General features: G+C 32.5%; 1 long non-coding RNA gene across 1 annotated transcript; it reads right to left on the bottom strand.

Annotated features, from left to right (window-relative positions):
* Positions 1–4013: 4013 nt before the first annotated feature.
* Positions 4014–4554, bottom strand: LOC110423573 (uncharacterized). Its single transcript, XR_002445831.1, has 2 exons — positions 4444–4554; positions 4014–4345 (listed from the first exon to the last, which is right to left on the bottom strand). It is a non-coding gene; the product is annotated as an uncharacterized LOC110423573 (long non-coding RNA).
* Between the last annotated feature and the right edge of the window lie 6369 nt (positions 4555–10923).

The following is a 10923-nucleotide window of genomic DNA, read 5'->3' on the forward strand; positions in this document are numbered from 1 at the left end:
AAAGAGAAAGCAATTGGTATGTTTCCAATCTTTTGACTCAACTGCTCCTAATTGGACCATTCATCAATCAGCTAATAGAACCCTATCAAAGCTATGGCTTAACTTTAACTTGACTAAAGAATGTCTCCCTCCTTTTCTTTTATTTTCTTTTCTCTTTTTCTTGGCATAATTATTCATTATTTTCCACTGATTTTAGAAGCAGCTTCCTCACATCTAGGAAAATATCAAAAACCAGTAAACCATTCTCAATACATTATATATGAGAAACAAAGACAAATTTTTAAAACCGCAAGAGAGCACTAAGAATTGATACTGGTGTTCTCTTTTGCTTTCCTTGTATAAGCCCAAAAAAAAGTGTTCTCTCCTGTTGTCATTATGCCTTCTTATTCAAACTTAAGCTCGCCAACTGGTCCACCTTTTTCCTTATTATCCACAATCAAAGAGGTATTTCATCGTGTTGTTAGAATCCTATCCCAGTTTAGGCCTTGTTCTGTGGCTAATTCTCTTATTTTACCAATTACTAGATCGTCATCTCTACCAACTTCTAGTGCCATTACCAGAATGAGGTTTTACACTGCTTCTTATCAGTGGAGATGCCAAGCATTGGATTGCATACCACTTTACATAAATTATTCAGAAATTGAAATGCACAGCTATCAACCGAGGCCTCCAGTAAGTCTTGGTAAGACCATTTTGAGTTTATCATTCCAGATAGTTGTTGCCTTGGCTCCGTCATCTTCTATGGGGCAAGCTCATCATCTGCTCCCCATTGACTTCGTCAAAATTTCTATGATCATGGCCTTCGCAGCTTCTTTCAGTGGGATTTTCCTGCGCAGTTCCTACCCAAAAATGGCCAATATTATTGAGAATATAGGATCTCTTATTGCTGCAGTTGGTTTTTTCATAATGACTAGCATTTTCCTCCCTGGTAATTTTTCCTGGGTTAATTGGCTAGCTTGCGCATTTTCCTTGCTCGCCTTTTTCTCCTCGCTGGGTAAGTCTTAACTGATCCCATGCGGCTTCTAAATACAATTCCCCATCTGATATAATCCCTTAATTTATATGATAGCTCATCCTACATCAAATGTGAAAGTCATTCTTAATGTTTATATAAGGGTCTAAATCAATAACCACTACCGGCTTAAGCTTAAACTTTTGAGAATAATGTGATTTAGTTTTGAAAAGTTGTTGGATCTATGGTGGTTGGATCTGGATTATTAAAATTAATAATGAATAGGAATGAAAAGTTATTGTAGTGAAAGTGATGTTAATTAAAAGAATAAGCCTGATATTAAGTTATTATAGTGAAGTGATGTTAAGTTTATATGAAAGTGATCTTATGGTGAAAGTTAGGTTAAGTTTAATGAAAGTGATCTTATGGTGAAAATGATGTTTATGGTGAATAGGTCTGATGTTAAGTTTGCGCAAAAGTGACTTTTATGGTGAAAATGATATTTGTAGTGAATAAATCCGATATTAAGTTATTACGGTGAAAGTGATGTTGAGGTTTGAAAAGTTATTATAATGAAAGTGATGTTAAGTTTACGTGAAAGTAATGTTTAACAGTAAAATTATGATGAAAGTGATGTCAAGTTTAGGTGTGAAAAATTGTTGGGTCAGGTTTAATGATTAGCAATGTTAATGACAACTCCGCCTGTGTCATATTGAGAGTCTTACAATCCTTTGCCACAGCCGGTCCCAAGCCCGGATAAAGGAGGAGGGTCATGCTTAGGTACAAAGCCTTGAGAAGAAGAATTCATCAACCAAGTAGTTGCAAGAAACCTGTTCAGTTGAAGTGGTATTTGCTGCAACATATTTGAGCATCGGTTTCTACATTGTGAAGCATCAGAAACTCTGAGATGCATCAAACTGGAAAGTTGAGAACCTGCTGAAATTAGCAAGTAGTTATGAATTGTCCCATGATGGAGGAAAGGCCATTCAGTTTTTACTCAAAAGTGTTCATCAAACGATCTGGATGTTGCCAATTGCCAGGCATTGGTTCAGTACCTGAACCAATTTGAGGACTTAATCTGACCAAATTGGAAGATGTATGGACCAGGTACTTCATCATTTATTGGTCAAAAATAGATCAGAAAATTTGTCCAAATTCAATGTAATTTATTTTCTTTCTCTTTTTCTTTTTTAATTTCGAGTACCTCTGTAAATACACAGTTGAGAAATGTTGAATGAGTCAACCAATTTGGTCCGAAACTTAGGCCAACAAAAGCCATTGTAAGTAGTCAGAGTTTGCCTAATTTATACTAAAACTTGTGCAACTATAATTAACCAAAGAAGGTTGACCAATGATTTTGTTGCGTTTGAATTCTTTTCATTCCTAAATATCTTGTCTAAATTCAGTTTTAGTTTTCAGTAATATTCCCTTTACAACAATTCTATAATTGTATTACTTCAATTAATTCATGAATGAAAATTAAATCAATAAATTATTGTCGCATCAAGTGAGACAAACATATAAAAATAAAAACAAACATGTATTAACAAATAATAAAAAATAGAATCGTGACATTTTGTGAGAGTTGAAAGAAAAAATAAATAAAAAAAATAGAGACAGAGAATTAAGAATGGTCATCGTACTGCCATGTAAGTATGATAAATAATTCAAACCAAAATCTCTACCTAATAAATGGGCAAGGATATCAGTCCTCTGGCTAGTGTATGACTTAAATGCAATCAGGTTATACCAAAATTAGAGGGCTGAAAATTCTTGTATAAAAACCCAGAATCCTATCCAATTTATAAGGTAGAAATTTTCTTTATAGTTTTGAAAAAATTATTTTTCCAAATTTAAATCAATAAAGATTTATAAATAAAAAGTAGTGGAAATTTTGAGATGTTCCCAAATTAAATCTTTTATTTTTTTTAGATACCTAATACTCTTGCTTTTTCTATATTATAGATTTTTTATGATATTTTTATTAAGAAGTATTAAATATCTATAACTATAATAAATTTAATTTATCAAAAAATAAATTTATTATTTTAATTTTATAAAAATTAAAGAAAAATAAATATTTAAAGACTTCTTGGTATATAATGTGAATGCTAGTCCATAGTCATTAATCAATTCATGAGTCAACTTCATTCTTTTCCCAATGGCATCTGGGTAAGTAAGGAAAAAAAGAGGGATATCAACGTTTCGAAGAGGAGCGGGATGTCCAAAGTATAAATGATCAATAACATTTATTAAACTTTTTTTTTTTTTGAGTTTTACACTCAATTTATGTAAAAATTAACCTCTCCTCTTTAATAATTTAAGTTAAACAATAGTTTTCCTCTTTTTACTTAGGTAAACAATAGTTTGACAACAGAATTACTTGCTTCTCCTCTCAATTGTAAAGTCAAAATTTTTCAAGAACATTCTTAATTTTATTTGATTTTAATTCTTGATAATTTAAATTATTTGAAATATCAATATTCATTGCATCAAATTTTGTATAACTTACTACTCCAATATTAAGGTTCTCAACTTAAAATTGGGTAAAAATTAACATGAAATGTAAATGTTAACCATGCCATGGCACCATAAACATGAAATCATCGTACTCGGCTTAAATAATTAAACTTTTTCATGTTACAAATTTTCTTTAATTTTTGCTTCCTTAGTTTAACCAAGGTAAGAACTCTTCAAAGAAGGTGAGGAAGGATTGGTTAAAAATAGAAAAAAGGTAGGTAGAGAGTTGATTGAAAAGGAAGGGAATAAAGAAGGAAAAGAAGCATATAGGACATAAGAGACGCTGTGGAGCCTACGAATGTGGACATTCACTAGCAAAAGAATGAGAAGAAATCAAGCTATTGATATTGGACTGGCTAGCCATGATAAGGTTATAGCTTATAAATTTGCCTTTGCGGTGGAACCACGGACCAAAGTTTGGTTGGCATTTTGGAAGTGATGGATCCATTAATGCACACTTCAAACTCACTCAAGAGTGCTGGTGAGAATGATTTGTCAAATCTTAACAAAAGCAAACAAAAAATTAAAGCAACCCAAAGCAGAATAAAAGAACCAATTTATTTAGATATGGAGAAATCTAATTCTACAATAGGAATTACGGCCGAAAGCAATCCAACAGTGAAAAAGAAGAACATTCCCGATCACGTCCTTAAATTTCCCATACATAAGCGCCAAGTGATCACTAGTTTATCAATTCGGAAGAGGCCATTGGCAACGGCGGAGTGTGACTATGAGTATCACCTCCACCGCATATGCACTTGCAATCAACGCAGCGGTTGGGAAACCCTTGGCAGACTTTGTTGCAGTCTACCATGCGCGGACAGCAAAAGGGTCCTCTTGCTTCAGCTCCAGGCAACCTCCGCAATGGCGATCCTGCCAAACCAACAATCGTTTCCATATGGTGAAAAAGGAAAATAGGAAAGAGAACCAAAAGCAAAGGAAAAAGAGAGAGAGAGAGGAGAGAAATTAACCAGATGCCATAACCAGGAGCATACAGATAACCGACTTGGCCCAAGTTCCTTCCATTACAACGGCTATGGTATTTTTGGTCTTTGCACTGTTAGGGTGACGATGGGATTTCATTAGGCAATATTTATAGAGCTTGAGAGAGCTGTAAAAGTCTTTATTTCAATGTATCCACCTGATCGTCTCCGTATCTAAAGGTGAACAAAAGTCAATTAAAACTAATATATTTTAATATATTATATATTGTTATGTACTATATATATAGTATCCTAATTACTCCATCACATATATTACTTACTAATTTATTAATATAGTCAACAACATATTTTATTACTATAGTGTATATTAACAATATATTATATTAGTATAATAGTATAATATATATATTAATAATATATAGTTAAATAAAGGAGGAAAGCATGGTTGCAAAAAGGCCAATGAAAAATATATTTGTCTTCCATTTTTTTAAAAAAAATAATAATTTTAATAATTTTAATATCTCATATGTCATTTCAAATCTCTTATTTATTGTAATAGACTTTTCACAAAACATTGACCTAATCTTGATAATAAAAATTTGTACACTTATAAAAGAAACTGCACAAGAAATCATGACCGTGAAGATCATGAAAACCAAACTCTTAAACCTGAAACGCAAGAAAAGCTAAATAGCTGCTTGCTCCTGAGCGAAAGGATGAGCTAGCAGTGTTACAAAACAAACAATTTGTCCAGACAAAAGTGAGGCACAGCCCAGGTAAAGACCAAGCACACAAATCCTTGGGAAGAGACAAAGAGAGTGCAAAAAACCGAAAGCCCACTACCCAAAGAAATTACAAGATATTAAAGAAAATTATGACAATGAAATATGAAAGAGGAATCAGTGTTCTACACTGCATGGCTTTCGCCTTTCATATTTTCATTCAATATTTTCTTCTTGCGTGAAATTAAATATTTATTTTATTTTATTAATGTTTTTGATTTTGCATTTTAAAATTTAAATTTCTAATTGAAAATATATTAATAACCCAACCATTCAAATATGATGGTGAAAAAGGATAAAACTCAAATCACATATATCAACTCTTGGTGCAAATAGGGTTTAGATGGAATTCAATGAATGGTAAAATTGATTTTAAGACAGCCTTTCAATAGATTTATTTCGCCTCCACTTGATATGCAAAGAGGAATAATGCAAATAGCCTTAAGAATGCAATGAAGCTAATATCTAACTTCGTCAGTAGATCGTTAGATACACTTGAAGGTTTACAAAATTGTTTGGTCTTAAAACCTATTTTCTGCAGCAAGTAGATTATAAGGATTTTGGAAGCTTTTGTAGTTGATGGGAACTTAAATGTTTATTTTATTAGAACACAACACTCTTGCTCTTGATATTTCTACTCTCATTTTCATGTTTGCTTTTATGTATCAAAATAGTTGGTAACAAGCTATTTGTATAGGCTTGTAAGTATCTCTTCTTCAAGGACACAACCTTTCAAGCACCATTTTATCTAAATGGTATATTTTCATTTGGTTAAACATAGCTTTTAGATAAAGTTATTATTTCAATAATTATCTTATGAAAAGACAAGTATTCACTTCACAAATTATAGCCTATGAGTTATAATTTGAAACAATAATTTTTCATATTTAACTTTTGAACTATGACGTCTTTTTAATATGTCTCATAACTTTTAGATGTCATTTCACTAAGAGACATAACCATTCACATGAAAATTTATCTATAATCCAATAGACTCATTATGTCACTTTATGTGACATAACCTTTGAGATAAGATAACTTTTAATCATGTGATATAACTTTTGATTTTGAAAATACACCAACATTAATAACTCATCTTCCATGTACTTTGTAGGTTAATTTCATACTGAAATCTAATAAAAAAATTTATGATTAATTTCATACTGAAATCTAATAAAAAAAATTTATGATTTAAAGAAATTAAAAAGAATTAATTTCTTTTCCAAAATAAGGTTACATTAACCCTGAAACAAATACAATGCTAATAAATTCTGCTTTTCAAAAATTGCTAATAATTGGCATATAAGTGTGATATGAAATTTAAATCAAAATCTGTACCTAATAAATTGGCTAGGATTTTTTTTGCTACATAATTGGCAAGCTATCTAGTGTATTAATTAAATGCAATTTTAGAGGGCTAGAAATTCTTCTATAAAACCCCCAATTGGCACACTTTGTATATCATCCGCTCACCCTCAGCCATAATACAAGATACAGATAATTGATTTTAATTAATCATTTCAGTCTCTCATCGGAAAAATGAGGAAGGCTTCTTTTGGCGTAGCATCTCTTCTTGTCATCATCATGACTGTAGCTTCTTGTTAGTTTAAACATATCTTTGATCTGTCTTTCATTATCTCACATCATTATATTCCAGCATTTAACAAATTGGTTGAAACGAAATATTGATGGTGAAAAATGATTGTTTAATATGATGTGCAGGTGTATCAAACTCAGCAGCACAATTTGAGGCCGACGGGAAATGTTCCCGTGACATAGAGTGTGTATTCGAATGCAAACATGGTGGCTTTTGTGACTTAAAAACGGGACGCTGCAGTTGCTTGCCCGCCCAAGAGCAAGCGGCCGCTGCCGCCAAGAACGTCGTATCCATCGTGGATGCCAATTGCCGCCGAGACCCAGACTGCGCCAAGGTCTGTCCACGAGGTTGCAAAATCACCAACTGTCTAAATGGCACTTGTTTCTGTGAGTGTTAGTGCCTGGAAAATTGTTTCATTCTCAGAGCACCAAAAATAAGGTTCATGGATCCTTTTATATATTGTAAAAGAAATAAAAGTGAATAACAAAAGAACTTTGAGTTCCATTCCATATCATCATTTTAAATTTTTCGATTATTCAGTTACAGTTACACAGAGTTACAGAGAATGAAATCTATTTTCAATTATATTTCGTGTAATTATTAATAATTACATAATTCGATCCATAATCATAAATCAATTTTTTTATGTAATAATTAAGGTAAAACTTGAAAATTTTATTTTATTCATATATATATATATATGTAATTTTTCATAAATCCCAAAACTAGTAAATAATAAAAGCAATGAACAACAGTGCAGATCAGCCTTATCATTGAATAGTTAATCTCTAAATTTTATTTTTGAGTAAAATACATTGACATCTCCAGCTTTTGATAATAATTACACACACATTCATTAATATTCAAAATGAATAATACACCTCAAACATTTACATTGTATTAATACCTAAACGTGAAATTTCTATAATATCTTTCATTTTTTTCCACTTTTTTTTTTCTCTCAAGTCGATCAGTAATGCTTCTTTCCACCAGCAGACCACCCCATGACTGGATCTAGTCTTGGAATGCTAGATTTGCCAAATCTCCCCAAGGGAGAACTAGATTGTGCTTCCTAAGGGAGCCGATCGGTGATCATTCTCCTCAAGAGCGCACTAGATCGGTGCTCTCCAAGGGAGAGCCAATCACTAATCGGTGCGAGGTGGCCAACCAGCAAGATAGCTAGAGAGTTTTTTTTTAAATAAAAGAGAAAAAATAAAAATAAAAAATTATAATTTATATAGTAGTAGTTTTTAAAATGAATGAAGATTAAAATTATCTTAAAAATATTACCACATCATCGAATTAATGAAAATATTAACAGTTAATTAACGACAAGACTTATACGTCTAGTAAAAAATAATTTTTAAAATTTGATTTTATTTAATTTAAATATTAATAGACCTACATCTAATTATGGTAAAAAATTAAAGTATCAGTCTATTTTACGTTTTGCTTTTGTTAATAACTTTCATATATTTTTTTAAACTTCAATTACAAATAAGATTTCCCTGTCAAGCAACTACCTCCCTTACCTTTATAATTACCACTGAGATTTTCTGTTCTGGTTCTGATGGTTCAAAAGAAAACTTTTCCTCTCAAAATCTCTCTCTGATGACTTCCTCTACTTACCATTGCAGTGACCTGCAACACATTGTTTGTCAACCTCTGGTTGAACCACAACTCTTTTACCCCTCTCCCCGTTCCGTCCTAAGTGAATTAACCATCACCATTCAACCCCAATTGAGGCGCCATTATTGCTTGACCGACCAGTTCATCGATCTTGACGGCAAGGCCTCTTTATTCTCCCAAGAAACCATTGTTTTTATCTTCATGCTTTGAAAAACTATGATCGGATTTACCGAATCCTTCGTCTCATTCTTGTAAGGCTCAGAGTCAACCCCAGCGCTCCTCCGTTCCATGCGATCATTGATGAAATCATCCGATGAGGGACTTAGCATCAGAACCTGGGAATCCAACAAGGGACGTAAAGCCTTGCCTTTGCATGCAGAGCTATGGAGAACGTATGTGGAACACCTAAACTAAGAAGGAGAATACGAGGAAGATGAGGTTTCGATCGAAAGGGTTCTGGAAGAATCGGTATCGGAGTTTGAAACAAGCAACTATAACATGGTTCCAACGAAGGAGTCGTCAATCAAGAAGATGGTGAAGAGGGTTCGAGCCGAAGGTCGAGAGTGTGATCAAAATGGAGAAAATATTAAAAGAAGGCGTGTGTGATATGTTTGGAGGAACTTAAGGTTGGATCAGATGCTTGTCGGATGCCATGTTCTCATATTTTTCATGATGACTGCAATGGGAAGTGGTTGAAGCAGAGCCAACATTGTCCTGTCTGTCGGTTTGAGACGTCGACAGAGTGAAGAGCTTTTCCTTTTGGTTTTTCTTGCTTCTAGTCAAAGAGATAAACCTCTTCCAAGTTTGAACAACTTGTAAATTGCTTTTGAATAGATTTCTCTTTTCATTGGGTGTACTTAATTTTGTTGTTATGTTTCAATAATTGTTTATGGCTTAATGAACTTAAGCTGTTTGTACATGGTGGAAGTCTGCGGTACATGGAAAGAAATATATTAACTGTTCTAACTATTTTTGGTCTGTTGTTAAATATATTTCTTTTGATTCTGTGATCCATTAATAAAATTCTGATGAACATTGTGGTCTGTTATTTCATATTAAATCAAATAGAAGATTGAATCTTATGAACAAGTAATAAACGTATTCAATATAAATCAGTTAGTAAGGGAACTCCAGGGTTCACCATGCTTGTATAATGACGTATTTGACACTTTGATGGCCTTTGGCTGGAATGATATGATTGGAAGTGAGTGAGCTTTAAAACCAGTGAGTTCTCTGCTAAGAACTGAACCTGGTCAACTTCGGAGCAAAAGTGAATGACAAAATAAAAGTACAAAAGCAAGAAGTCTTGTCTAATCACCGAACTGAGAAGGCATTAATGTACAAAGCACCTTGTACACTTTTCTTTTTTGTGCTGGAAACTTACTCTGTTAGAAATTTTTACTAGTGGAAGTAAATTGTTTATCAATGTCAGGTGCTCCGTGGGCAATCTGAGAGTGAAAACTTTTCCAAGCTAGTTTTAGATAATCTTCGCCAGTATTTGATAGCAGATTTCCACCCACTGCTTTCAATCTCCCTGTGAGTGGATGAGCTCCCTGTCCAAAAAGAGAAAAATGAAAAAGCTTTATGCCAGGCAGCATTCTTAGTTGGCCCGTAAGAGTTTATCCTGAATTTGTTTAATGACTAGCTTTAGCTGCCTGTCTATCTTATTGTTAACAGAGGTTCGTATGATCATAACAGAAGTTAGCAATCATTAATATTTATCTTTCCGTTTTCCATTTAGCTTTCAACAGGTCATTCCTTGGGGTGATTTGGATTCACTAGCAATGCTACAAGGGCAATTGGATGTCGATATCCTTGTAACTGGTCACACCTATCAGTTCAAAGCATACAAGCATGAGGGTGGTGTCGTCATTAACCCTGGCTCCGCCACTGTTGCATATAGTAGTTTCACATACGATGTAAGCCCAAGCTTTGTGTTCATGGACATCGAGCGTTGGGATATATTTGTATGAACTGATTGACAAAATTGATTTTAAGAAGACAGCCACCAGTGGCTCAGCACATTAACCTAATACTTTCATAATGCTTTCAATGATAGGACATTTTCATGGTCTACCTACCTATGAGAAGATCGTTATATATTTGAACTGATCGTATTTCATATCTTACAATCTAATATGATTACAAGTAATATCATTGTAAGCAATGTGATTACAAAAAAGATAATATTATAGTATTTGGTATATAAACAAAGTAATAATTAAAATGTAAAAAAGATAATATTATAACGTTTGATTTATAAATATTTTATTGAGAACGTAATATCAATTTTTAAGATTACTTTTATGTATTACAATATAAGTTTAATATATAGATATATTTTTTTATTAATTTTTATATAATATCATCTCTTAAATATATTTTTAATATTATATTTTTATTTTTATTTTTCATTATAATCTTATGTATTTCATTTTCATTTCTTAGTATAATTTCTTATATTATATATATTATTTTAATTCATTTTTTTAAAAATAA

Source organism: Theobroma umbraticum, unplaced genomic scaffold (genome assembly GCF_002168275.2).
Source record: "Theobroma umbraticum cultivar Fairchild unplaced genomic scaffold, ASM216827v3 scaffold_20.0, whole genome shotgun sequence".
Lineage (NCBI taxonomy): Eukaryota > Viridiplantae > Streptophyta > Magnoliopsida > Malvales > Malvaceae > Theobroma > Theobroma umbraticum.